Source organism: Ursus americanus, chromosome 8 (genome assembly GCF_024610735.1).
Source record: "Ursus americanus isolate L20-20 chromosome 8, mUrsAme1.1.p, whole genome shotgun sequence".
NCBI classification, from domain to species: Eukaryota; Metazoa; Chordata; class Mammalia; order Carnivora; family Ursidae; genus Ursus; species Ursus americanus.
In genome coordinates, this window is record NC_142134.1 from 41,612,450 (window position 1) to 41,637,273 (window position 24,824).

General features: G+C 39.9%; 1 long non-coding RNA gene across 1 annotated transcript in view; it reads left to right on the top strand.

The window, feature by feature from the left end:
- The first annotated feature begins 107 nt into the window (after positions 1 to 107).
- LOC123804066 (uncharacterized) overlaps positions 108 to 24,824 on the top strand; it is a 100,488-nt gene continuing 75,771 nt past the window's right edge. The window contains exons 1-2 of the long non-coding RNA XR_006783052.2: positions 108 to 246; positions 1,219 to 1,291. This is a non-coding gene — a long non-coding RNA (uncharacterized LOC123804066). The remainder of the gene's footprint in view (positions 247 to 1,218; positions 1,292 to 24,824) is intronic.

Sequence of the window (24,824 nt, forward strand, 5' to 3'; positions counted from 1 at the left end):
CTCAGCTGGGCGGGGCGTCGGTGACGCAGTGCGGAACGGAAACGTGCGCGGCCCCGCCCAGAACCCGCCTCGGGGGCGGGGTCACGCTGACGCTCCTTGGTCGTCTTCAGTCCCTAATGTGACTCAGGGACCTGCAGGCGGAACCCCAGAGTATGATTCATCAATATGATTCGAAGAACTGCAAGCCTGAGTGCTGCATTATTTTCAATGGAAAACTGGAAACAACCCTGAATGGTTCACTTTAAGGTACTTAGTTAAATTATGTTACAATAACACGTTGTGATATCATGCAGACAACATGGTAATGATGAAGACTGTAGAAACACGGAACGCCGTTTATGATAGCTGAAGCAGTAGGTTAAGTGAAAATCAGTTGACTATAAAATTCATAGCTGTCATTGCAAACAACCATACTAATACAAATACATGTAAATATTGATGAAGAAGGCAGGTCATACACAAAAATGAGTAATTGCATTAGAATGTTGGGAATATGTATAATTTAAACCTGTGAAATAGAAAATCATCAAGGCAATTGCATAAAACCCAAAAGTGAAAGTGGTAAAGATCGTATTTGAAAAACAGCATTCCTTTCCTTAGGGTTCTACTCCTTAGAGGCAGTTTTTAACTCTATGTAATAACAATGCTATTGACTCATCAATTTTAAACTTTTAAAATTTGGATTTAATAAATTTAAATCAATAAGTTCAATCACTTTAAATATTGATTTTCAGTTACGATAAATGAAAATTTAACTCTTTTAGATAATTTTTTAAAAACCTTTAAAATGTCAATTCCAAAAAATACTGTATGCCTATTATATGACAAGCACCATTCCGGACAGTGAGGACAGAGAAGTTTACAGGACAATGTCACTGCGTTTTTGGAGCTTACATTCTTGTGATTTGAGTGTCAGGTGAGAGGTGAGAAGGGGAGAAGCAGTTGGCTTATCACTTTTACCACAACGAGATACCCTACATGTGTGTTGAATAAACATCAAGCAACTGGGTGGGTAGGTTAATGTGACTTTGACAATCCAAAGGATTATTAGAGTTTTGCTTCTTTGTGCAAGAATACTTAAGGCTTTACCAGTACCCTGAGAGCCATGTGATAAAGGATCATCTAATTGACCTTCTAGCTGGGACAATGAGGCCTTTTTGTATGACTCAGGATCTCTTCAGCAGGAGTCACCCCTTCATTTTTCTTCATTGTTTTTAGGTCAACACCACAGAAGTGCAGCTGGTCTTTCTAGGACATCTTTCCAGACTACTTCCGGGACCAAGTTTCCTGGGTGAGTGAGATTCTCTTTTAATTATTTGACTTGGGAAAGATTGCAAAACAAGATAGGTGTGTGTGTGTGTGAGAGAGAGAGAGAGAGAGAGAGAGATAAAGAGTGTGTGTGTGTGTGTGTGTAATAAAATAGGAAAGATTGAGGCTAGAGGGACAAGTTATTTCTCTCTCCTTTTTGATTCAGATTTTAATCAGAGTGTACAGCTTATATTCAGGCAAACCCCCTGTAGAGGGCAGTGGCTGAAGAGGAAGTCACAAGTCAAGCCCTATGGAGAGCAATTTGTATTTGTTTAAATCCTTCCTGGAGTGAATTATTTCAGAAGTGGAAAACCATGCTAAAGTCTGTTCAAGAGATCATTACCAAAAAGTAAAAGCCAGTTTTTATCTTTCTTCATTTAATTACCAGCACTATATGATCAACAAATCTCTGGCCTTGCCTTCACTAAATGACAATGCCATTCTTCCAGTTGTTCAGGCCAAAAACCTTGAACTCAACCTTGATTCCACTCTTTCTTGCACAGCCTAACTACAATTAGTCAGCAAATCCTGCTGGTTGTGCTTCAAAATATGAAACCCAAATTCAGCCAATTCAATGAAACCTTTGGAGTCAGTGCTTTACTAAAGACCCTAGCCAGGTCAATAAATAAGAAAAAGAAAGGAAAGTTCTAAGGCCTGCAAAACAAGAAGCAAACTGTCATTATTTGGAGATAATCAGAAACTCCAATAGAGTCTAAGATAAGATATTAGAACTAATTGGAGAGTTTGGTAAGGTTGCTGGATACAAAAATCAATTTATAAATATTGATCATTTTATTTCCCAGCAAAACCAGAAGATTCGATTTTAAATGGCATAAAATATTACATTTAGTACTAAATCTCATAAAAGATATGTAAGTCTTTTTCAAAGAAAATGAAATCATACTGGTATTAAGAAAGACATATCTAAAATGAGAGCTATACTAAGCTCACAGACTGGTTAAGATGATAATTCTCCCCAGGCTGATTTATGGAATAAATGTAATCCTGATTAAATCCCAACTTTTTGTGGAACTTAACAAGTTGATTCTAAAATTTATACGGAGGGGGCACCTGTGTGGCTCAGTCAGTTGAGCATCAGACTCTTGGTTTCGGCTCAGGTCATAATCTCGGGGTCATGAGATTGAGCCCCGCCTTGGGCTCTGTGCTCAGTGGGGTGTCTGCTTGAGATTCTCTCCCTCTCCCTCTACCCCTCCCTCTGCTCTCACTCTCTTGCTCTCTCTCTATATCAAGTAAATAAATCTTTTTAAAAAATTTGTATTGAAGTAGGAAGGGTTAAAGATGGCCAAGGCACTCTTGAAGATGAAGGAGAAGGTTGGAGGGCTTGCTCTATGAGACACCAAGGCAACACAGAGCTGTAGTAATGATGTCAGTGTGGTATGGAAGTAGGGATAGACAATAGACCCTGGAGCATGGTAGAGAGCCCAGAAACAAATCCCCATGTATACAAACACTTGATGTATGATTGAGGTTCCATGATACATCAGTTGGGAAAGGATGTACTTTATAATAAGTGAGTCTAGGACAAATGAGTAAATCTCAGGAGATAGACATGGGTAGTGACAGATAAGGAAAAGAGAGAAAAAAATGGGACGTCTTCCTCACTCCATTAGTAAAAAAATCAATTCCAGGTGGATTAAAGACCTAATGTGAAAGGCAAAAATAAACTTAGAAGGTAATATAGGAGACTACCTTCTCCTGTATCTTCTAGAAGGTTATATAAGAAACTACCTGATCTCAAGGTAGGGAAGTCCCCCCCCCCCAGATATAAAAAACAACTAGAAGAAAATATCAGTACATTCTACAACATTAAAATTAAAATCTTATCTTCATTAAAAGACACCACAGAGTGAAATACAAGGCACAGAATGGGGAAAGGTATTTGCTATACATATAACCAATATAGGATTAAATTTAAAAAAATTTTTAAAATGCAAATAGAAAAAAAAAAGACAAGCAACTTGATAGAAAAATGGGCAAAAGACTTGAGTGGGCACTTCCCCAAAGATACTCAGATTACCAAGAACATACAATAATGTGACCAATCATATAAATAACCAGGAAATTGAAAATCAAACTAAAATGGAATATAATATTACATCAGAATGGTTAAAATTAAAACAACTGAGATACTGAGTGTTAAAGTTCTAGAGCAACTGGAATCATCGAACAGTGCTGAGGCAGGATAAATTGTTACAACCACTTTGGGAGACAGGTTGGCATTATCTAGCAAAGTTGAAGATATCATATTCTATGACTTAGCTCTTCCACTCCTGGATGTATGTTAAAGCAGGACCCATGCATGTGCTCCAAGAGATATAGACAATAATATTCAAAGGACATTCATGATAATTCAAAACTGGAAACAACCCAAATGTCTATCAGCAATAGAATAGATAAATACAGTGAGCCATTTTCAGACAATCCAATATTCTAGCTTGATTGCAAGGAACCTGATATAGGTCCGTGTAATATGGACAAATCTCATAAACAATGTTGGGTGAGAAAAGGCAAGACACAAAATTATGCACTGTATTATCCTACTTACATAAAATTTAAAAACAGGACAGAAAAGCAAAGACACAATCATCATAAAAGGCAGGTTACTTTCAAGGGAGAGAAGTTTGTGTTTGGTAAGGGATTTATATGAGAGACTTCTGGGGTCCCGGTGGTGTTGTATTTATTGACCTGTGTGGTGGCTGCATAGGTGTTTACTTTATAATTATTGTTACGCTGTATACTTGTGTTTATGTACTTTTACATATTTTTATTGCATTTCACCGTAAAAGTGTTAGAAAAGTATATTCATAATCTGACCATTTCTTACCAAGTCATTCCTACTACCCCAGTCCAAGCCACTTTTGCCTCTCTACTGTATTATTGTAATAGCTTCCTAACTAGTATCCTGCTTCTATCCCTGTCCCCCTTAAAATCTCTTCTCAACACAGTAGCCAGAGGTAATCTTGTTAGAAATGTAAGTGAATCATGTCACTCCTCTGCTCAAAACTCTCTACCTGTCTGCTTTCTACATGTTTACCTTAGATCCAATTTCCTGGACAATGGTTCTATCTTTTCATTTAGTTGTCTTTCTCAACTGAAAAAATAACATAAAAAATTGGTCTAAGCCTTTGATACTTCTGCCTGGCACAACCAAATGCCAAAACACTTGGAAAAGATTGTCAGAGAAAGAGAACTCTGGGTTCTTTAAAGATGGGTTCCTAAAAAGGTAATGAACTCATATGGAATCAATCTACTTTGAATGACAAAAATTAGGAATATAGAACTCTAAGAAACTGAGATAATTAAATTACAGTCTGAAAGGTATAAAATTAGTATGTTCAAAATGATCAAAGACACAATAGAAAGAATCAAAACCCTAGAAATAATGCACTATTGGAAAAGACCAGACAAGTTTTATAGACACAAATGTAAGTTCTAGAAAAGGCAAAAGTGGGGCACAGGGCATTTGGGTGGCGCAGTTGGTTAAGCTTCTGACTCTTGGTTTCGGCTTAGGTCATGGTCTGAGGGTTGTGGGATCGAGCCCTGAGTCAGGCTCTGTGCTCAGCATGGAGTCTGCTTGGGAATTTCTCTCCCTTTCCTTCTCCCTCTCCCCTGTCCCTCAAATCAATCAATCAATCAATTAATCAATCTTAAAAAAAAAAAAAAGAAAAGGCAAAAAGTGATTGATAACCCATTAGAGAGCTGAAAAGAGACTGGGAAGCTAAATCTGTGGTAAATACTCAGAAAGCAATGAATTGTTAGAGATGGAAAATGAAAGAAGAAGAGAAACGAGGAGGAAGGAAGTGGGCCAACCTATAACCAATAGGAGGCCAGAAGGAAAGATGAGAGAAAATGCAGAACAGATAAAATTTGAAAAGGTAGCAGTTGAGAATTTTTCCAATTTGACTAAAATTGTGACTCTTCATATCTAAGGAACAGAATGAAACTTAAGCAGAATAAATAAAAATATACATCTGGACCAGAAGTAAAAATGAGTCAGACAAAACACATATAGAAAGTCTTAAATGCAGCCAGAGAAAAAAGACAAATTACCTAGAGGAGTAATAATTAGACCAACAACATAATAATATAATTCAGAAATCAGTGGAATCATATTTCAAAATATTAAAGCAAAGTAACTGTCAATTAGAATCGACACATAAGAAACTACCACTCAAGAATAGAATTTTTGAAAATTGAAGGAATGTAATTTATCACTCATAAGGTCCTACTGAAAAAAGTACAGTCCTCTAGAACAAAGGAAATCAAACCCAGAAAGAAAGAGTGAAATGTAGTGAACGATGGTAAACAGTGTAATTGGCAAGTGTGAGTGTTTACTCAGGTTACTAAGTGAGCACTGATTTCATAAGATAATGTTATTGACAAGCTTGTATAAAAAATAAAGTTGGGGGGCGCCTGGGTGGCACAGCGGTTAAGCGTCTGCCTTCGGCTCAGGGCGTGATCCCGGCGTTATGGGATCGAGCCCCACATCAGGCTCCTCTGCTATGAGCCTGCTTCTTCCTCTCCCACTCCCCCTGCTTGTGTTCCCTCCTCGCTGGCTGTCTCTATCTCTGTCGTATAAATAAATAAAATCTTTAAAAAAAAAAAATAAAGTTGGAATAAATTACTAGATAACAGTTGATGGGATGAAGTGGTACATTTCTTTTAAGGTCTTTGTGTTTGGGAGGCTAAGAACTACCATGTTTGACTCAAAGCCTGAAGTTAATGTTAAAAATGTAAGGTCAACTTATACTTAAAATACAAGTAGGATTCAAACCAGTCTGTATGTGGTGGGGAAAGGAATAAAGGAAAATATATAAATGGCCAGTAAGCATGGCAAAAGATCCTCAACATTGTTATCTTTCAGCAAAATGTAAACCGAAACCTCAGTGAGATACCACTTCACACCCAGTGGTACAACTATAATCAGATAATAACAAAGGTGGAGAAATCAGAACCCTCATACACTACTAGTGGGAATGTAAAATGGTGCGCCTACCTTGAAAAACAGTTGGGAAATTCCTCAACAAGTTAAACATGGAGATACCATGTGGTCTAGCAATTGTACTGCTAGGCATGTAACCACAAGAATTGAAAACATGTGCCCACACAGAAGCTTGGGCATGCATGTTCGCAGCAGCATTCTTCCTACTAGCCGAAGGTGGAGACAATCCGAATGTCTATCAGCTGATGCATGCATAAGCAAAAGGTGGTAGAGCCATACAATGGAATAATATTTGGCTGCAAAAATGAACGAAGGACCAATACATGCAATGACACGATGAACCTTGAAAACAGTATGCTAAGTAAAAGAAACCAGTCACCCAAGACCACAGAACAATACATTGAGATTTGGGGGTGGTGTGTGTGTGTGTGTAATGTATCACTCCCCTCTCCCTCTCCTAGCCCCCACTGGCGCAGAGTCTGCTGAGCCTTTCAGTCTCAATTTCCTTTCCCAAATTCATCAAGCAGGTAAGTCATTCTTTCTCCCATGGGGAGGAAGGAGTGAGTGATGGGGACTGGAGAAGTACATCTGGTATCGTCCTCCTGTACTTTTTTTTCCTTTATCTTGGTAGCCCCTCTAAACATTGCCTGGTATGTTCCTTTATTCACTCATACACCAACTATTTATTGAGCCCTCACTGTGGGCACAGTGCATAGTAGGGAATAGAAAGACGGGGCTGTAGCCTCAGGGAGCTGGCATTTTGGTTGGGGGGGATGACAACATGAAACATCTGGACAGCTGCACAACAATCAGCTCAGCCCCTTTCGGTGTTGAATATTCTAAGTCTTGGTCCTGAAACTCCTCTCAGCTCTGTTTCCACTCACTTCTTTGGGGAATCGCGTGTCTCAGGGACTGAAATAATGCCAAGACCTCAGCCTTTCCCTTGAATTAGTCTAGTCTATCTAATTTTAAAAATGAATATTTAAAAGTCATCTTAAATTCATCTCTAAAAGCAATTTCTTCCCTCCCTTCTTTTCCCCATGCAAATCTATTCATGTCTCAGTTTTCCCAGGAGGTGGTTATCTCCATTGCTCAAAAAATCTCGATCTTATCTTGTCTTCTCACACACCACATCTAATCTACCCGAAAATCCTGCAAGTTTCACCTTCAAAATATGTCTAGAACTTGATACCATTTCAGTATCCCTGTGACTATCATTCTTGTTCAAGTTCCCATCACTTCCTGGCTGCCTGGATTATTATAATAATCTTCTAATTCCTGCTTCTGCCTTAGTCCCTAAGGTCTATTTCCCTACAGCAGCTGGAGTGAGTCCTTCCAAAGGTGAAGTCAGTTCATGTTACGCCTCTGCGATAACCCTCTAGTGGCTTTCCTTGTGCTTAGAGCAACACCCAAAATCCTTACAGTGGCGTCCTTGGTCCTCCCTGATCTGGCCCCTGCTACCTCTCTGACTTCATCTCCTCCTCCTCTCGCCATGCCCCCCCTTCACACTGGCCTCTGTGATGCTTCTCAAACCGCTAAGCAGGGTCCTACCTTATGGCCTTTGTGTTTTCGTTCCATTTGACCAGGCAGCTCTCCCCCAGTTATCTGCATGACCGCGTCCCTCCATTCCTTTGGGTTCCCACTCAAAATTAAGGGATACCACCCTGTATAAAATAGTACCTCCTTCCTTTGCACTCCCTCCCCCAGTATGCCCCACATCATTTATTACAGTCTGATATACCATGTATGCCATCATTTATGTGTTTATTTTCCATCTTTCCCCACAAAAATAAATGCACCAGGGGGTAGCAATTGTTTTATTTCCTATTTTTCTAATTCCCGTGTCACTGCCTGCCATATAGGTACTCAATGTATATTGTTGAATGATTGGATAATGAATCATTTCGTATCTGTTCAAGACATCAATACAAGAAATGTAAGGCAGTGCACACTTCATTGCCAAATCAATGGTATAGAAATTAATATTTTTGCATATTATTTTCATTATTATTACATTCCAGTAATTATATGCAACAACTATCTGTCCATTGTTACATAAAACAAGCAGGATTGATGTGCTCTTATTTTATTTAGGTTAATAACAAAACCTGACATGAGTAATGGATAAAACATGAGGAAATGGGACAATTGAAAGGAAGAGAGTGGGAGTTAAACTTTCCTTCCTATATGACTTACATCATTTAAAAAATTCATTTCATTAATGTGCTTCCTATTCCACTTGGTATGTTCAATTTATATAACACAGAAATTCATTTCCTAAGTTAAATCTACATTTTCCAGTTGGCATAAAAAGGCATAATGTCTTATGAGAGAAAACATTTGGGTCATATGCACATCTGTTAGTAAAAATCTTTACAAAAATGAGTGAAAATATTTTAACGACATCTGCTCCTTGGAATTCCTTGCCAATATTATTTTACCTGGAACCCCCTTTTTCTATGCAATGGATTATATTCTCACCACCAAAGTTGGTATCTATATGTATTTTCTTTTAACAATGTGCTTAATTACAAAGGGGTTTTGACATAAAAGCACTACTAATTTTAGACACGGTCCTACTTAAGTGTTTTCCTGAATTTCTTTACATTGTTACCAGACAATGTAAAGAAGGGAACATTTCCTGAGGTATAGAACCTGATCAACAGAAACTAATCTGCTTGTTCACCACATATTATTCAAAATCCTTCTGCGTGCTAAACATAATGCGAAGAGCTTGACATTCAAGGAATGAATAAGACCATCTTGCAAGGAGCTGGGTTATAAACTAAAACTCCTTCTTCTACCTTCTTTCTTATCCTGAAGGAATCTGTCTCCTTTAAACTGTTCTTGGCCATTTGCAAGGACGCAGCCTTGAGAAGGCAATGGGGACTATACTGACCCAGTAAAAGCTGGGAAAAAACCCCTCTTGTAAACCTGGCCTAACTCCTACCAAGGTAAACATAAAACCTCACAACTAATGGTCTCTCCTCAGTTCCTATTCCCTGAAACATCACATGTGTCTTTCAACAAAAAATTACGAGGCAAGAAACAACAACAAAGCAAGCAGTACACAAGATTCAGATATGGCAGAGTTTTTGGAATTTAAATTCCTGGAGGCCAGGAATTTAAAATAACTATGTTTTATGGTATCCAATGAAAAAAAGTGGATAACATGCAAGACCAGATGGGTAGGTGAAGCAGAGAGAGGGAGACTCTAAGAATTCAAAAGAAATGCTGTAAGTCAAAAACAGGGTAACAGAAATGAAAAATACCTTGAAAGGGCTGATCATTAGACTGGACATGGCTATGGAGAGAATCAGTGAGTTTGAAGATACTTCAATAGAAACTTCCCAGATTGAAATGCAAACAGAAAAAGAGAATGGAAAAATTGAACAGAATATCAAAGAACTGTGGGAGCAATTACAAAGAAGTTGATCTATGTGTAACGGGAATATCAGAGGGAGCAGGAGGAGAAAGGAGCAGCAAAAATATCTAATAATAATGGCTGAGAATTTTCAAAATTGATGACATTCAGATCCAGAAAGCTCAGAGAACATCAGCAGGATAAGTACCAAAAAATCTACACCCTAGCCATATTGGATTAATGTTGCAGAAAATCAGAGAAAAAATCTTGAAAACCTATAGAGGAACAAGGATAGGAGTTTGCTGGATTTCTAAAAACCGGAGGCAGCCAAGATGTCTCTCAATAGGTGAATGAATGAACAAACCATGATACATCCATACAATTGCATAGGGAGGAGTAATAAAAAGAAATGAGCTATCGAGCCCCCCAAAGACATGGGTGGATAAGAAATGACTATGCTGAGTGAAAGAAGCCTACATACTGAGAAGGCTACATATTGTGTGATTTTAACCATGGGACATCATTCTGAAAAAGACAATTATAGAGTGTAAAAAAAAAAAAAAAAGCAGTTGCCAGGGGCTTGGCAGGTGAGTAGGGAGGGATGAATAGGTGGAGCACAGGGAAGTTTTAGGGTGATGAAACCATTTGTATCATGCTGTAATAGTGGGTACATGACATGCATTTGACGCAGTCCGTAGAACTGTACAGTGCAAAGAGTGAATACTGATGGAAACAGGATTTAGCTAAAATCTGAAAAGGAAAAAAAAATTGTTCTTAGTGACTCAGTGATTGGAATGCACATTATTGATTTCAAACTCTGGCCTTTTTTCATGCTCAAAGGATGTTATTTGTAGGAATGGTTTAGGTACAGGTTTTGTATGTCTTATGTAGTGACTTACAGTGAATTTTGTACATGTGCCGAAGAATACCTTAGAATTCTGTTACAAATATCATTGAAGACACGATATAGTCTTATGTATTTATAATAATATTTTGTTTTATGCCAGTGAAGCAGCAGTCTGTTTTATTTTTACTCTGAGAGGGAAAGATACGCAGGAAGATACAGTGTTGGTGCGGTATTTGGCAGTTTCAAGACCCCCAGGCAATCAGACTTTAGGACAGCCAACTAGATAACCACGAACAAGCCACATTACCACTCTGGGTCTCAGTTTGCTCATTTGTAAAACAAGGGGCCTGGATTGTTTCAAAAGAAGAGTGCCCTGGGGATTTTGCTAAAATATAGATTCCTATTCAGTAGGTGGGGGATGGGGCCTGAGTTTCTGCATTTCTAAGAAGCTCTCAGGTAAGGAACACCCGCCGTGCTGATCCATGGCCCACATTCTGAGTGGTGAAGGCGAGATCATCATTGTCAAATAGAAAAATAAGGTGAGGTACATGTTTAATTTTAAATGTCTAGAAGCCACATTAAAAAGGTAAAAATAAATAGGTAAAATTAATTGTGGTAACATTTTAACCCGATAGAATCAAAAATATTTTTGTAACATCAATATAAAATGATGAATAAGATATTTAATATTTTTTCCATATTAAGTCTTTGAAATCTGGTGTGTACACATCTCAGTTTGGACTAGTCATATTTCAAGGGCTCAATAGCAACGTGTGTACCAAGTAGGACCACAGGGCTAGACCATCTCCGCTGCCCAATTTAGCACTGATAGCATTATCCCACAATTCAGGTCTACTTTCTATCCCACAATTCTAAGTAGAATCCTGCCTCCAGGTGGCGCTAATGTACTTTGTTTCGTCCTTGAAAACGTTTTTGCGTGCGGGAGAGCACTACAAAGGCCACTTGAACACTATTTACTCATGTAGTTTCTTCTCTTCATTGATTCATTTCATAATTTATGTTTACAGGGAATATTAATGGTAAGCATATTATATTCTCTGTGAGTTTGTCCAATAACTAACATCCAACAAAATTATTGGTAATTATGCCAAAGTGAATTATGGAAGAAATACATAAAATCACTGTTACCCATTCTTGGAAGGACGAGCTATAGAAGATTGATGTCTGATTATATAATATTTTTAGACATAGTATGGTGACCAGCTCTTTAATAGAGGACAAGTGGAAATAGGAGAACTGCTGACTTTATTACTTGCTGATTTAAATAGTTACTTTGTGACATTGTTCTTATATGAAGAGGAGGAAAATATTTCTCCTTCAGTTTTATCTAGTACAGGATGACTAGCACTTTGCATTGGTGGTTTTACATGCTGAATTTTCTGAAAGGGAAATGATGAATACAAAAATTAATTTTCAATTTCAACCCTGTAATTTTGTCTATATTTTAGTCATGCTATACCTGGGAGATTACATTTTCTGGAAGAATAATTTTAATACTTAGGCTTAGTTTTAAGAAGATATGCCCAATCTCCAATTTTTTGAAAGCTTTGTATTATTTCTTTTGAGTGTGTCTCTAATGATAACAAAAATATGTCAGGTATGGTGAACAAGGGGTTTAAATGTGTTAACTAAAAAAAAAAAAATGTTAACTCATCTTCACAGTTAACCAGTAAGATAGATACTTTCATTATCCCCACATTTCAAGAGAGGAAATAGGTGCTCTGGGGATTCAAGAACTTGCGCTGGGCACATGACCATTAGGAGGTAGAGCATGGGGGCACCTGGGTGGCTCAGTTGTTTAAGCATGCAACTCTTGGTTTTGGCTCAGGTAAGATCTCATGGGTCGTGAGATGGAGCCCTGAGTTGGGCTCCATGCTCAGCAGGGAGCCGGCTTGAGATTCTCTCTCTCTCCCTCCCCCAAACTTAAAAAAATTTAAGGTAGTGGAACACGAATTCAAATCTAGTCTGTTGGGCCCTACAGTTCATTTCCATAACTACTACACTACTTGAAGAAACTCTTTTCCTCTTTCTTAAGCTGAATTTGAGGAAGAGGGTTGTCTTTTGTAATGATAAAAGCTAACATATTTAAAATAAGATCAGAGAGCAAAAATTCCAGGTACTTTTGCTCTTAGTTCTCATGACTCTTTAATGACAACCTCAGCCAAGTCATTGAAACTGTATTTCTCCATCTATAAGACATGAACAAACACTTCTCTAAAGAAGACATACAAATGGCCAACAGACACACGAAAACATGCTCTACATCACTGGGCATCAGGGAAATACAAATCAAAGCCACAATGAGATACCACCTCACACCAGTCAGAATGGCTAAAATGAACAGGTCAGGAAACGACAGATGTTGGCGAGGTTGCGGAGAAAGGGTAACCCTCCTACTCTGTGGGTGGGAATGCAAGCTGGTGCAGGCAGTCTGGAAAACAGTATGGAGGTTCCTCAAAAAGTTGAAAATAGAGCTACCCTACAACCCAGCAATTGCACTACTGGGCATTTACCCCAAAGATACTAATGTAGTGATCCGAAGGGGCACCTGCACCCCAATGTTTATAGCAGTAATGTCCACAATAGCCAAACTATGGAAAGAGCCCAGATGCCCATCGACAGCTGAATGGATAAAGAAGAGGTGGTATATATATACAATGGAATACCACTCAGCCATCAGAAAGAATGAAATCTTGCCATTTGCAATGATGTGGATGGAACTAGAGGGTATTACGTTAAGTGAAATAAGGCATATCAGAGAAAGATAATTATTATATGATTTCACTTATACATGGAATTTAAGAAACAAAACAGATGAACATAGGGGAAGGGAAGGAAACATAAAATAAGATGAAATCAGAGAGGGAGACAAACCATAAGAGACTCTTAATTACAGGAAACAAACTGAAGGTTGCTGGAGGGGGGGATGGGGTAACTGGGTGATGGGCATTCAGGAGGGCATGTGATGTAATGAGCACTGGGTGTTACATGCAACTGATGAATCACTAAACTCTGCCTCTGAAACTAATAATACACTGTATGTTAATTAATTGATTTTAAATTAAAAAAAGAAAGAATAGGAAATCTCTTTCATGGCTGTATAGGTTGAATTCATGATATGATTTCTGACAACTCACATCATAATATAAATTCCTCCCATATAACCGTTGTAAAAATATATGCATTATATTGTATCACGCATGGATTTCCCAGCAGTTTTTATGTGCTGTTTTTGATGCATATAATACAAAATGGTGTGTGTGTGAGAGAGAGAGAGAGAGAGAGAGAGATAGAATTCAGTTCAAATCCTTTCTTTGTGGCCCCCTGGCACTGTCACCTTGGGTAGCTTAGTGAAGGTCTCTTGGAACATACATTTCCTCACCTGAAAATTAGAGTTGATATATTTTTTTTCCTGAGGATATGTCATAAGAATTAAGTGAGATGATATATGCAAAGTCTGTGGCATAACTTAATACTCAATAATGTTAATTTTGTAGACTAAGAGAATTATCAATAAGCTACATTCATGCGTGCTGACTTTACTTTTTAGGGAAACTTGATATCCAGTGACAAATGGAACACAGAAGTGAGGCTACTCCTCAGACAAAGAAAGTCTACTCCCCCCAGGTCCCCTAATTCTCCATTTTTTGATGGAATTGGGCCAAGTTCATCTAACTTATGCAGCAAACTGCTTTAGTTCTTTACTTTGCTTTGGTGGTGAAAACCAGTCTGTTAAGTAATTTTGTTGAAGGGCTTATGAAGACATTATGGTACTTGGCTTCCTATCTTATCCTAGTTGCCTGGATGAAAAATCTGTCTTTCCTTCCTATCTTTCAGACAAAGGATTTATAACTACTTTAGCATATTATCGAAGCAAAGAGACACTATGGAAACGTGTCTTTGGGCTGACTTTTGTAGGTTCTGATTTGGATGCCTTGCATTAGTTTCGCAGGAGGAAAAAGATACATTGTTTTTAAAGTGTCAACATTTCCCGATACAAAAGGGATTCTTTTCTTTTTGATTTGTTTTTTCTTTTCTTCTCTTTCTCCCTCTTCCACTTCTTTCTCCCACCCCCTTCCACCTTTTTCTTCTCCGTGTGTGACTACATCTGAGAACACATCAATCTTAAAACTTTTCACTAGGTTCTTGAAAACCAGCCCAAATGATTTTTCCTCATCAAATTCCCTCTTTTGTTGCTGGCCAGGAACAAAGCCACCTAAGCCAAGCAGTCACAGTTCACTACACACATACGGAGAAGGAAAATCTATTTTAATTCCCCAAAGATTAAGGGACAGTCTGCTTCTGATACTGGAAGGGGGTCCTGGAAAAAACGATTCAGGGACAGAACATGATCTCAGAATAGCCTCCAAGGATTCAGAAGATGCCCAAACAAATATGGAGTCTGAGAATTTCCCCGTGTTGTGTGTTTGGAAAAGGAGTGGAGAGCTGGAGAAAGGGGGAAAACTTTATCAAGTAGAAAGACAGACAACGGCCCTGATGTGAATGCTATCTTAGAGCAGACAGGGAGATTCAACCGTGATAGTTTTGGATTCTGTACAAGGTTGAATTGAGAGAGAATTTTCCCACGGAGGAAGCTGGTCTTTTCTATGGAGTAGCCACAAAGTAGATAGTGACATGGGATGAAGTGGGAGTGGGAGATAATCCAGAAGTGATAATGCTTTTGCCTCTCCCAAACCCTCACCCTCCTCACCCACTCCACCTGCACTCATTGCCCTTATTGAGTGATCAGTGGTAAGGTACAGTGGGGTGTGGAAGTGGGATAGGCTTCATAACCACACGGGTCTGACTTTGAATCTCTGCTCTCCTAGAGTCACTTAGCTACCCCGAGCCTCAATTTCCTCCTCTGGAAATGCAAATATTATCTGCCCGATAACCTAACCAAGTTGTTGTGAGAATCACATTAAGTAATGGAAAGGAAAGCGCTTTGCAAATTATCAAGGGCTGCAAATGTGGTCTAATGATAACAAAGACCTATGGAACCCATGAATCTTACGTCTGCGGATTTCTGTAGACTGAAGGTTCAGGTTCACTGATGAAATCTCCTTCTCTTTTCTTTGTGTAATAACAGATGGGAGGTTGGTCAGCCCCCATCAGATGGAATTAATCGTACTGCAGAGTAGAAGAGCCTGCCCGCACCTTGCCCCCAGGCTCTCAGCTCCCTATTGCCCCGCTCACAAGCATGCTGCCTTACTCCCTGCTGTGCACCGGACACCAAGCTACGCAACTTACCCGGGCTTTCGTCCTCACTTGTCTGCAGAATGGAGAACACAGGATCCAGAAATGAAGATGCTTGCTCAGGTTCACAGAGCTATGAAGTGGGAGGGTCAGGGTTCTAAGACAGGAGCCCTTTTTTTCTCACAGGGTATGGAGGCGAGTGTAGTTCTCCCTAGTTTTGTCCACTTTACCTTCCTCTCTCCCTCCTCTTCCCCCTCTTCTCTCCCACACCCTCTCCTCCTCCCCCCCTCTCCGCACATTTTTCTCCTTGAGGTATGAAGCTTTCTTTACTACATAACCAGGGGAAATTTAAAAAGAACTTAGAACACACGTGAGCAAGAGTTGGAAGTCTTTTTTTTTGCTAAATGTGTTTTTTTCCCCGCATTTTCAGGGAAAGCACCAAAGAAGTGAAGCCATAAATACATGGAGTTTCCCCGGTGGTTACAGCTTACATGGGTTTGTGCCCGTCTTTCTAAGAGCTTTTTTTTTTTTTTTTAAACGTTTATGTTAACCGCACAGGAAATACACAAATACATTTCCATAGTAAATTTTAAAAATTGAATATTACAGATCAAATTAAAGTCTCTTTTGACCTCCTTTAGCCCTACTTCAAGTGTAACTATTGCTATCATTTTAGCGTGTATTTTTCTAAAACTTTTGAAATTAATTTGTACACGTTTATCTAGATAAACATATATTATTATTATTTTTACATGACTGGTGGCAGTTGCATTTATCATCCTACAGCTTATTTTTAAAATTTTATCCAATACCATGTCTTGGAGATATTCCCATGTCTGGACATACATATCTGCCTCATTCTTTGACTCCTTCATAGTATGAAGCCAGGATGGTAAGTTAAGTACTTCCCCTACTGATGGACTTACAGGTGATTTCCATTCCACCACAGGGTTCCAATGTGTGATCTCGTATCATGTGATGTTTCTCTAAGGTAGATACTATAATGCCGTGAATCTGGATATAACAAAATCTGTTGACTGGCCTCCATCCTCCACCTAACTCTTGTTCTCAAAAGGCAGTTAACTAAAGATCTCTTACCATGATCACTTGAGATTCTCTCATTTCAGTACATTGCCAGTTTTGTACAATACAATTTTTAGGGTCTTTATTTTTGTGCTTTTGTGATATTACAGACCGACTGAAAAGTATTGGGTTTTTGTTTTTTTTTTAAAGTATTGTGTTTACTCTTGCAATAATCAAGTGTGCATTTGACCCAGTTCTGTGTGTTTATGTATGTGTAGTTAATGAATTAATAGTGCAATGCAAACCGCCCTCCCAAACGCCTATACCAACTTATACTCTTGCCAGCACTGTGCAAGAAAACACATTTCCTCAAATCCTCATCAATACCTGATATTTTCAAACATGAAACATAATGCCATTCTGATGGGATGGACGAAAAAGACATTTCATTGTTGTGTGGATTTGCGTTTTTACCCTAATTTTCTTCTTATGGCAGAAATGTCCTCCTTAATGAGTTCTTATGTCCTCATTAAGCAGTGAGGAGTCCCTTCCCAGATCTAGTCCTTCCCAGCACCCCTAGATAGGGGCCGGAGAAAATGCTTGGCATCGTGGTGAGGTCCAGAGTTCTATACACAACAGGGCTCTGGATCCCATACTGGAAATTCTCATAGTATCCCAATCCATGATGCAGCTCTGGAATATGAGGCTATATTTAGAAGTTCTTCAGAGATGCTATCCAATGATCACATGCTCACTTTCCCCTTCTTGTGTTTCTATGGTGGGTGTATTCTATGTCCAGTCTATGAAATGTTTTTAGATATTGGGACCTGCACTGTAGCATTTGAACAATAAGTATGTATTTTTTGATTTGAGACTACTACATGTGCATTATTCAAAACCTGAAAAATTTTGAGGGAGTATAATGTAGAAAATTCCACTCAGAGGCAACCATTGTTAAGATGAAATAGATGTCTTGAAGAAAATGCATTTTCAGATATAAGCATATCTGCCTTCTATCCAGATTTGATAAATGTCTGCTATAGTCATTTTTTTTTAACCACTCAGAGAGGTCATTTTCTCTTATTCCCTCTGTTATTTTCTTTATGAGTATGTTCCTGCATTGCTCATTTGGAATATAATACAGTTGGCCCTCGAAAAATGCAGAGGTTAGGGGCATTGACCCCCATGCCATCAAAAATCTACGTATAACTTTTGACTCCCCCAGCACACAGCTACTAATAGCCTACTCTTGACCGGAAGCCTTACCATGAACATAAACAGTTGATTAACACAGATTTTTTATGTTAGATGTGTTATATTCTCTATTCTTACAATAAAGTAAGCTAGAGAAAAGAAAAGGTTAAGAACATCATAAGGAAGAGAAAATACATTTAGAGTAATGCACTGTATTTACTGAAAAAAAATCTGCATGTAAGTGGACATGCACAGTTCAAACCCATGTTACTCAAGGGTCAACTGTGTATCTTTAAACTTAGAGTTGAAACCCAGCATGAAATGGGCGCTTCTCCTGCATGCCTACTAAAACCCCAACAATGTATGAGGCTGTCTTGGCTCAGTGGGACTTCAGGCCCTGAGGTGCTGTGGGTCCTCAGGGTAGACAGGCCTCTTAACTATTCTGGAGCGATTGGGCAACGTCACAATTGTCTCACAGTTGGTTCAGGAACACCTCCTACTCTGCACAAGTGGCAAGAATACAAATCCTCTCTGCAACTGTTGTCAGAAAACACAGACCTAAGGAGGGGCCTGAGGCCCCTGAGAAGAAGCCCAGCCACACGGGGCAGATTGGGTGTAGGGGAGCAGGACATCAGGGTTCATAGGAGCTTGCGCTTGCTCAGTGTCCTTGCTCTTTTACTGAGCTCCTCCATTGTGCCAGTGGGGGAGGCAAAGATACCTTCTTGCTCCCACTCCCCAGTGCAGCCAGAGTCAACTGGCTGGCAATTTTGCACCCCAAATTCTTGGAGACAGTTTTTCTTTCATAAACACAACGGAAATATTTGTTATTATGGCTAAGATAAATGCTCTATAATTTTCACAGTTGGTTAGAAGGAATGTTGAATTAAACGCTCTGATGATTTCAGTTCTATTGTGAACGTGATTTGTTGGCTGCTACTTGTTTCCTTTCTTGGTCCACAGTTTAATTGACTCTGAACATCAAGTGATGATTGAAATCATTTGATTTAGAATAGAGGGTTTCACGCTATCGTAGAGGAAGTGCTTTCTGAAATCTCCCACCTTATGAGCTGGGCCTGTGGTTCCTGGCAGGACTTTGTCAACAATAAAGCCTTATGTCCCAATATTGGTTGTTGTTTAAAAGTGCCATCAGATCTTTGGATTGATTGGCTGAAAGTAGTGGTTCCTTGGCTCTGCTGGGCCTCATTAGTGCATCAAGAGTGGAGATCAGTTGAACGGGCCAGCGGCTAGCTTTGGGAAGAGTTGGTGGAAGATTCTTATTTGCTTGTAATTTTGGTGGCATTCTCAAGGCGGGACTCAATGTTCGAGACTAAGATGCTTGTGCTGGGATTACAGAAGAAAGCTCTGAATTCTAGGGTGAGCATGGTAGGATATGGCCAGCCAGCCAGCCAACTGGATATCACACCTAGCTGTGGCCTTGGAAGGGCCACCCTAAAGGAAATTGGGGTTTAGGGAGAGAAATAATGAGAGAGGATAAAGGGGGGATAATCTGAAAGTGAGGAGGAAGAATGGGGCTCAGGGTGGCGAAGTTCAGTGTCAGTGGCACCAGCAAAGGCCTCTGACTGGAGGCAAGTGGGTTCTGGTGTCACCCTGTTTCACTCACCAACTCCCTAAGACACAAGGCACCTCAAACCCTGTGAGCATTCCCAGACCTGGATAATAACCTCTCTTAGGCTTTTCTGATACCTTAGCACCCATCTTGCTAATGGATGCACAAAATAAATCCAGATGAAGCACAGATGCTCACAGACACCGTACAAAGCTATGGTGGCTTGATGGTGCTGAATACAGTTCCTGGGGAAGCAGCTTGGCAGGGCCCCCCTTGCTCACTGCTCGGGCAGCATGCAGCCTCTGTACTGCCTCACTGCAAATCAACATGCTGAATGCTATTTCCCCCTTTCGCCTTTTTCTGCAGAAGTGAAAACCTCTTCGGATTTCTTTCAGTTAGTGAGAACAGGTACTAACGTTGGTCTTTCATAAACGCGAAGTGGCATAATGTGAACTTTTGAAAAGCTGGGGATACCTGTATATACAATGTCTCCAAGTTTCTGAGGACCAATGTAGGACATATGTATGCATATATAGAGAAACAGAACCAATAGGATCTATCTATCTATCTATCTATCTATCTATCTATCTATCTATCTATCTATCTATATCTATAAGTCAAGAGATTTGTTATAAGAAATTGACTCACACAATTATGGAGGCAGAAAAGTCTATTCTCAGGACAGCCAACAGGATAGGTCCAATCCAAGTCCAAAGGCCCCAGAAGCAGGAGAGCCAACGGTGTGACAGCTGAATCCAAATCCGAGGGGAGGAGAAAACCGATGTTGCATAAAGACAGCAGGCAGAGAGAGAAAGAGAGAGAATGAGAATGACAATGAATGCTCCCTTATTTTGCCTTTTATTCCATTCAGGCCTTGAATGGATTGGCTGAGGCCCGCCTGCACTGGGAAGGGCAAACTACTGAGTCTACTGGTTCAAATGTTAATCTCATCCAGAAACATCCTGCTAGACACACCCCAGAGTAATGTTTAACCAAACATCTGAGTACCCCTGTGGCCCAGTGAACTTGACGGATAAAATTAACCATCACAGGGCTCCTGGGTGGCTCAGTTGGTTGGGTGGTCAACTCTTGATTTCAGCTCAGGTCAGATCTCAGATTGTGAGCTCGAGCCCTGATTGGGTTCCATGCTTCGTGGGAAGTCCGCCTGAGATTCTTGCCCTCTGCACACCCCTCTCCCCACCATCCGTGATCTTGCTCTCAAATAAATAAATAAATCTTTTAAAAAAATTTACCATCGTATACTCCCTTTAGAGTGAAACTCTAAATAGAAGATAGAAATCATCTAGGGAAAAGAAGATAACTGTGCATCCGTACTGTGAGGGTTCGCATAGGGGCTTAAAACAAAATATAGGGCAGGGAACTGGGAAAACATCTGGGGTATCGTGGCCCAAGTGAGAAATGTTCTGGGGGTTTGGCTTTATCCCATCTTGAATTTTGGCGCCTCTAACAAAATGAATGGACTAGAACTCTTCACATGGTCCCCTGTACTTCACTGTGTGCCCTGGAGTTTAATTTGCTAATGCTGGTGTCTGCATCATCGTGTGTGGCTGGACCCTTGTGTGTGGTCATGACGGTGCTCTCTAACTCGAGCAAAACCCATCCTGCAGAACCTGACATGCCAAGTCAGAGAACTCTCCTGGAGCCATGTGACAAGATTTTGGATTTTATACTTGTGATGCATGTCTGGGGTGTACTTGCGATATCACCTTCAGAAAATAATCTCATCTCTTTGAAAGGTTTCCTCATTTGTATGTAATGAGATGTAGAAAATTTTATGATTTTAATGGCTGTTATGGGAATTCATTTTTAAGGATAGACCAACTGTATTGTTTAAAAGTCTGCTATAGGGGTGCCTGGGTGGCTCCGTCGGTTAAGCATCTGCCTTTGGCTCGGGTCATGATCCCAGAGTCCTGAGATCCAGCTTCGAATTTGGCTCCCTGCTCCATGGGGAGTCTGCTTCTCCCTCTCCCTCTGCCCCACCCTTCTGCTCATGCTCTCTCTTTCTCTGTCTCTCAAATTAATAAAGAAAATCTTTTTTTTTTAAAGTCTGCTACAAATGACAAAAAAGCTCAGCTTAAAATGGCCTAAGGACAAAGGGAAGTTACTGGCTCAGTAAATGAAAAATTCAGGGATGGGGCTGGTATATTAGTTTCTAAATTGCTACAACATTGGTGGCTTAAAACAACAGAAATTCATTTCATAGTTCTGGAGGCCAGAAGTCTGAACTCAAGGTGTTGGCAGGGCTGTACTCCCTCTGGAGGCTCTGGGGGTCTTGTCTCTTCTAGCTTCCTGTGGCTACCTGGCATCCTTGGTGTTCCTTAGGGCTGGAACCACCGCCAGAACCACAAGTGGAGTGATTACAACCATGTCACTCCCCTCTCAGCCTTCATCTTCATATCAGCTTCTTCTTTGTGTGTCTGTGTTTTCTCTTCTTTGGTCTGCCTCAAATCTTCCTCTCTTTATAGGAATGTGTGTGATTCCATTTAGAGCCTGGATAATCCTCGAGATGTTCCTCCTCACATTTTTTTGCCATATAAGATAATAGTCACTTTTTACCATATAAGGTAGCATTTACGTGTTCCAGGGACTAAGATGTAGATATATCTTTATGGCCACCATTCAACCCGCTACAGACACTGGCTTCAGATATTGCTGGCATCGGGCCCAAATTATGCCATCAGGTCTCGGTTTCATACCATCTTCCAGCTATCCTTCATGTGTGGCTTTGGTCTCAGGCTCCATTTATAGCAAGATGGTGGCAGGAGCTCTCAATTTTATATCCTCTCAGCTTCATAACTGACTGAGTCAAATCCTCTCTCCCAGCCTCAGAGAAAGTCTTATAGGGCTTCCTTGCATCTGAGGAGTCACTTATCTGTTCCCAAACCAGTCACTGTGACCAGAGGGATGTGAGGCTCTGATTGGCTTGGCCAAGGTCATAGGATCATGGTATCAGCTATTTAGGACCACATGGACTGAGAACTGGGGAGAATGGCTCTCTAAAGAAAAATAAAGGCTTATTAACCACAAGAAAAGGAAGTGGATACTGGGTGGCAAGTTAAGAAACAAAATAATTCAAAGAACCGCCCCCAATTATCTAATGCATTAGCTTTGTTGATAATATGCTTTAATAGCCTTTTATTGATGTAAAAGAAGAAAACTACTCTGTGTAATATAGAAGAGAAAGCGGGGGTTGTGGGGGTGCATGGGGAGATCTGGGGAGTGGAGCAGGAAGAGAGACACCAGAGGGGTCTAACTGGGATTTTGTAGAGATGTGTACTGTATGAGATGACCCTTCCAGGGGCTCCATGAATCTTTAATAATTCTAGAAAAATTATGATATACTTAATTAAATCAATGGGATTTCTTATTGCAATGATGAAGGGGTTGAGTTTATGGTCAGGCTTGGGGTTTGGCTAAAATATAGTCGGTTCTTGTAGATGAAGTTGAGAGCAGAGACCTGGGTTATATGTAAAATAGGCTAATGACGCTCTCTGTGTAACGGAGTTGGGCTGGGGGTGTCAACTGAGATCAAGGGTTTGAAAATGTTTCCTAACTGTAAATGGATAGACTCCTGGGAGTTACCCTTGTGTTGTTTTCATGACTTTCCGCATGAGTTCATATCCATGTAGCCTGTTAGTTTTCCTCAGCATCATCCCCAGACACTTATCAGGGAATCCATCGAAAATGTAGATAAATCTGCTGAAATCCATCTTCCCACCAACAAAGACCTCAGAGCACATCCCTACTGTTGGTAGGCTGTCTTGGCAAACAAGGCTGGCATCTATGGCTTCTTGTGTAGATGATGGTGCCAGACTTGGAGCTGAGCTTCAACAAGTCAGACAGAAGTTGACTTCTTGTGTTACCTGGGGCTCATCCACAAGTGTGGTTGCATCTGTCAGTCTTCTGAAATTATGTGCCAAATGTGTGCGTGTGAGCGAATGTACATGAGTGCTTCTCCCATTGTCCTGGGAAGAGGGTTTATGGGTCTCAGCAGATTCTCAGAGGAGTCATGACCCCCCAGAGGTTAAATACTACTGACTTGTAGCATTTCTGGTGATGAGACTTTGTTGAAAGGTGAATGAAGAAACCCGAGAATTATAAACCCACTCAATTGTCAGCTCACTTAGGTTGGCTCTTCTTTGAGGCTCTGGTGTACCACTCTGACACCAACATTTTAGGAAAAAGCAAAACATTTTGTTTTTTACAGACACGCATTCCTTCTTTAAAAACAGTTTATTTGGGGCGCCTGGGTGGCACAGTGGTTAAGCGTCTGCCTTCGGCTCAGGGCGTGATCCCGGCGTTCTGGGATCGAGCCCCACATCAGGCTCCTCCGCTATGAGCCTGCTTCTTCCTCTCCCACTCCCCCTGCTTGTGTTCCCTCTCTCGCTGGCTGTCTCTATCTCTGTCGAATAAATAAAATCTTTAAAAAAAAAAATAAAAACAGTTTATTTTGTGTCTTTTTAAAGTGGAAAGATAATACTACTTTTAGAAAATTTAGACACTAAAGAAAAGCAAAAAGATATTTAAAAAAATCATTCTAATACCTCATGGAAAAGTTTGCTGACAGCACAGTCTAATAAGCCTAAGCTTTGGTGTCAGATACACCTAAATTTGTGTTCTGTGAAATTTTGGGAAAGTTGCTTAGTCTCCTCCAGTCCATTTTCTCATTAATAAAATTGAAATACTAATTGTACATCATGGTGTTCTTGGGGATTAAATGAGAAAATGTATATATAGTGCTTAGCACAGTGCCTGGTATGCAGTAAGTCCCTAATACATGGTAGGGTTTTGTCATGAGTATTGTTTTCTTTCCAATCTTTTCTACATATGGAAATCATACTGTTTTTTGTATGATACAATTTTATATCCTGCCTTTTTTCTCTTTTCATTGTAGTCATCCCCCATATCATTATATACTCCTTATAAATGTTAGTTTTAATGGCTAGTAAGTTATGTTAAACCCAGGAGATATATTCAAATTTACTTGACAATTCCTATGTTGGGAATGGGGGTGTTTTCAATTTTTAACTACCCTAAATGTATGTTGTCATGAGCAAGTTGGGATTTGTTGGTTTTCTAGTATCCAAACAAGATGGTGTCATCAATGTATTTTAGGCAAACGTGCTTTTGAAACCAGTCTGTTTTGCAGAACAGTGGGGATTTTTGCAGTGGATATATATGATTGCTTGAGGACAGTTGAAAGGCTGCAAGACAGAGAAACATTATGAATTTTACTTGTGACTGCAGCTTTGACTTCTGGGAACACCCAATTCTAATAGTTTCAATTCAGAGCAAAAGGAGGGGAAAGAAAAAACACATG